The sequence below is a fragment of the Psammomys obesus genome, unplaced genomic scaffold (assembly GCF_907164565.1).
Source record: "Psammomys obesus unplaced genomic scaffold, mPsaObe1.curated_primary_1811, whole genome shotgun sequence".
Taxonomy (NCBI): Eukaryota; Metazoa; Chordata; class Mammalia; order Rodentia; family Muridae; genus Psammomys; species Psammomys obesus.
Window position 1 is genome coordinate 6,690,003 of NW_026586550.1, and position 5,510 is coordinate 6,695,512.

The window sequence follows — 5,510 nt, forward strand, 5'->3', positions numbered from 1 at the left end:
TTTGGTTCATTTGCTCTGTTTATGGATATTTCAAAAACAAACAAACAAATCCACTACAGACACGAGACCAAGGCAAGTGAGGCATGGTGATAGCTAAGGGTATAGTTCACAGACATACATTTCCTCCTCTGATCCCAAGGGCTGTAACAGTGTCATAAAGGTACATAAATATAAGCAGAATTATCCTGTTGGCCAGTCCTCAAAAACCCTTCCCTAAAGCTGGATGTGGTGGTGAATACCTTAGGCAGAGGCAGGTGAATCTCAGAGTTCAAGGCTAGCCTGATTGGTCTACATCATAGTGAGTTCCTTGCCAGTCCAGGTTTCTTAGTGAGACCCCAACTCCAAAACAAAGAGTCATTGTCTAGTGTCTGGGGATGTGGCTCAGTTTGTAGGAGTGCTTGTCTAGATGGCACAAAGCCTTGGGTTCAGTTGTGCTACATCAGATCAGGGGTGGTGGGATGTGTCTGTAACCTCAGCGCTTGGGAGGTGGAGGCTCAGCATCACCAAGGTGTGTGCCATGGAGAATGCCAGAGCTGCGTGTGGGCAGCACACACTGGACACAGTGAGGACAGTAGTTCCATGAGCTGGACTTCAATAAGGCGTAATACACCCATTGTTCAATTCCAAACACCAAAATGCCATCAAAGCAACGTGAATAGATATTTGAGGGGTTTTATTATAAAAATATGTCCCTTTTATTATAAAATATGATTAAAATATGTCTTTGATTATAAAAATGTGTGCTAGCATGTGCATAGACATGGAGGAGTAAGTTGGATCTCTCCTTCTACCATGCGAGTCTCAAGTCTTGTCAGCAAATCTCTCTTAACCCCTGCGCCAGCCCTTGCTGACCTCCCCATTGTGTTTGCTAGTTACTATAGGCTCCTGATAAAATCTTCCAGTTTCTGGTGTCTGGGGTGTATTTCTCAGTCCAGAATTTGGTGTAAGCAAACTATGGAAGAGCCACTTCCTAGTCAACCATAGCCTCTGTAAAGTAGCTACCATGAAAGGTTGGTGAATGCCAAGCGAGAAGTGTTCCTTTAAGGCCAGCTGTGTTCCAGGGCATGACTTCAAAGGAGTGTAGTGGGACTCTTGTGCTGCAGAATGGACACAGGAAAAATGAAGAAACTGCTGAAGTCCTAAAACTCCAGGGCTGAAATGCTTCCGCGGCCTCAGCCTTTCCCTTGTAAAGCTGCCTGGCATCTAATGTCTCTCATCCCCTCTCTGCACTCCCACTAGTCTGCTCTGGAATCTTACATCTTCACATCACAGATCCTCGCTTTGCATCTGCAATGTACTCCAAAGGCACAGTGCTAACAGCTTGACGCTGTTAGCGAGTGGTGGAGACCAGCACCAGGCTGCTGTAGGCCCCAAACAAAAATGCCAATTGATCATGGAAAAAAAGCAACAACAGAAAAACAGTCACAGTTAGCTTCTTTCAGGGATGGAGAGATGGCTTATGGGTTAAGAGCACTGGTTGCTCTGCCCCAGGTCCTGGGTTCAGTTCCCAGCACCCACATGGAAACTCAGAACTGTCTAGAACTCCAGTCCCAGGGGCTCCAACACAAACGTGGCACACACACATGGTGTACAGACACATAGACACATATGTAGGCAGAGCATTCACACAAAAGGTTAATAAACTTGTCTTTTTTTATATAAAACATGATGGTATTTATTATGTTTGTATATACCTGTTTGAGTTTATATGCACGGTGTGTGTGTGCATTAAAGTTTTCTTTTTAAATTGAATTATTTTAGGTATTACAGTAAGAAAGCAAACTGATAATGGTATGCTTAAATTTTGTGTGTGTAAAACACACACAAAACCCTGCATGTTCTGCTTGAGTTAAAGATAAATGCTTGTCATCTATTGTTTTTTGCTAAGCAGCAAGTATTGAACTATCCTGGTCTCAGATACATAGGGCCTGAGAACTTGAACTTAATTTCACCTTATGATCAAAATGGAGATTTGGAGGCAAAATGGCTTCTGATATGCTAAAGGGGACAGAAGTTGTTAACAGAGGAGCCACAGTTATGCTAAGAACTAAAGTAGGTCTCAAAGGAGGGGCTATTTTTTTCAGGTTAAGCAGGTTGCAACACCAAGTGCTTGAGTTACAATACAGGTGGCCACCATAACTTCTTGTATTTTGTATCAGATCTGGGCATTCAAATATGCTTTTCAAGTAAGTGTTTTATCCTCTGGGCCATGGCCTCAGCCCATGTATTCTTTAACGCACAGAATCAACCTCACTAAGCTTCTGGATAAGCTTACATCATCAGTGCCCTTGAAGGAAAATTCCTCCCTATCTTCATGTTGCTTGAACCTCTCTTCTCTTTGTACACGTGACTCATTCTTCTCTAACCTCTTTCTCAACTGTATCTTCTATCTTTCTCTTTCAGTTGTATCTGAGGTTGGCATTTCTCAGAGGCTAACAAATAAGGATTGACAGAGCAGTTCCCAAGAAACAATCTCTCAGTTTACATCTTAGGCTGGCCTCCCTAATAAGCAAATAAGGGTTGCATGCAAGGTAAGTAGGAAGGGAACACAAGGAAAGGAAGGCACAGGGCTATAGTCCTTGGCAAAAGGATATTTGTCCACTGTTAGGAAGGAAAACTCTCTTAGGTGTAGTGCATGTGTATGTATTTTGCCTCCAACTTGACAATAGGAAAAATGTTTATTTACATGTATATGAGTGCACAAAATTAACTCCTTAAACAGCCAAAGATAAATACTTTCATATATGACAGGCAGTGGTGGCACACACCTTTAATCCCAGCACTTGGGAGGCAGAGGCAGGAGGATCTCTGAGTTTGAGACCAACCTAATCTACATAGTAAGTTCCAGGACAGCCAAGGCTACACAGAGAAAGACCTGTCTTGAAAAACAACAAATAAACAAACAAAAAACAAATACAAAGCAAAACAAAAAGACATATAAAAATGTAGTGTTAATCCTGAGATTTGCAAAAGAAAAACCAGTTCCACAATTTTGAGCCAAATCTGAAGCAAGGTTTCATTAAATACTAGTCAGTCAAGACCACTCTAGAATTCTCAGCAGGTGGTAATGAGACACATGTTGTAGGGGCCACCGTATTTTTCCACGTGGCTTTGTTGTTTTCAAAATTCTACAACTCCCAGCATTCCAGGAAGTTACCTGATCCTTGGGCAGAGGGAGCTTACAGGCTGGCTTTTGGTTTTACAGTAGCTTAGCAGAGAGAGAGCTGGACATGGTGACACATGCCTGTTATTCCAGCACTTGGGGGCAGAAAGGCTACATGAGATAAATAAGACATGAGAAGTAAAATGGCTTCTGGGGAAACAAATGGTTTTTAGGGGACCAAAGTGGAGATAAGAAAGTTTGTGATAATACTTATCTGTGCAGGTACGAGGATTTCATCTTTTTCTTTCTTTTTTAAAATTTCATTTGTTTTCATGTATATGGGTGGTTTGCACTTGCATGCCTGCTGTCTTCAGAGGCCAGAAGAGGCTATGAGCAGCCATATGGGTGCTAGGAATCAAACCAGGGTCCCTTGTGCTCTTAATTTGTTAAACCGTGTTTCCAGCCCTTCTATTTTACCTTTTTAAGACAGTCTCACACTATAGCCCAGAATAGCCTTGAACTAAGCATTCCTCTTGCTTCAGCCTCCCAAGTGTTGGCTACAGTTGTGAGCTACCACACCAGGGGTCTCTTTTTGTTTCCATAAACAATCACAGAGAGGTGGTTCATTCAATCTCCCTTTTAGAAGCTTGTTTTCAGTGATATAACTGCATCTGTTAATTCTGCATGTCTTTACCCTTAGATCAGTTCTGTGGGTGAGAGCTTTTTTTTCCCTGTAGGCATGAGCTCCTTGCTTTCTCTTTCCCTCTGCTGGAGAAGACCTCAGAGATGTTAGTGCCAAAGAGACATAGGGACTTACAGGCTTACTTTTTTTTTTAATCTGTTTTATTGTCGTTCTTACATCTCTTTCTCCCTTCTCCAGTCCTTATCCCTTTCAACACTTGTTGTTTGATATTAATATTTACTATTGATTTATCTTTTAGTTAAGCAGCAGTTATTTCTAACCCAGCTGTAAAAGGGGTGCAGTGGCACATGCCTGTAATCCCAGTACTCAGGGAGGCAGATCTCTGTGAGTTCGAAGCCAGCCTAGTCTACAAAGTGAGTCCAAAACAGCCAAAGCCACATAGAAAAACCCTATCTCTAAACCAGCTGTATACCCAAATCACCACATGCCCCGACCAGCGGGGGTTCAACGGGTTCCCAAGGAGGGGTGAAATGAATGGGGTGGGACAAGAGACACGAAAGATAAAGAGCAGGTCTAATGTCTGATTGAGCTCTTGTTTATTTGAAAATTTTCACACAACTTTATAGGGAGAAGGCAGGAAGGGAAAAATGCATCAGCAGGGCAGTTTGTGATACAAGAGATAGCAGGGTGATTTATGATGCAAAATACCACAAGAATGTTTGCTAAGAGAGATACCACAAGAATGTCAGCTAAGATACCTCAAGATGCTCTAGCCTGACACACAGATGTCTCATAAGTTCCTGGAACATAAATCTCTCACCCATGACCTTGTTGCAGCTGTCAGTAACTTTCCACTAGCTGGCTTTGGCTCCTAGCAACCACACAGAGATTAAGATTTATTTAATTAACCTAGTGCACAATGCTGGGCAATAGTTATTCCATCCTAAACCTCCAAGCCCGAAAAGTTTTCTACCATTCAGATTTCACCCATTATACTTGCTTTTAGTAATATCTTAGGTCCGGTTCATCTCTCCTCGTGTTTTGAAGACCCTCCTGCCAATCTCCCTCTCCTCTACCCACTCACTTCCTTCTCCTCCCCTCTGGACCAGGATGTTCCATCCTATTCTCTCCATTGCTTAGCACTGGCTGGTTGTTTTATTGCAACACAGAGAACAAATGGTGGCATGTTTATACAAACTTGAGGCAGGTGATGCTTAGCATAAGCAGCACAATGCAATGTCCAGATTAAAACCAGATAGTGGGGTAGAGAAATCAGCATTTGAGTGAACAAGGGTAAATTGTATACCTTCCACAAGAATATTATACCAACAAACATTCCAACACCAGATAGGAAGGAAAGGTTAGTGGGGAGAAAGGGCATAGTTCTTTTTAACTACTTCCTGCTGGTTAGAGACATAGTTCCTTGGGGCAAGTCCAATCTTTGTTTCAGAATATCTCCAACTTCTCATCAAACTGCATCAACAGCAACCAAGAGCAGCAGAGTAGCATCCGTCATCCTTGGAGCCCTCTGCCCTCCAACCCCAGGCTCTGGCATTTATTCCCTCTTCAGAGTCCTCAGAATTAAACTATCTGCAGTGGGCAAAGAGCCCCTTTCAGAGCCTGCATGAGCCAAGTAGTTTGCTGCTGTGGACAGTCTGAATCATCCCCATATCTCACACCTGGAATGGAAACAAAAACACGTTTACATAGCATAATTGAGTTTTTATTTTTTTTTTTTTTTTTTTTTTTTTTTTTTTTTTTTTT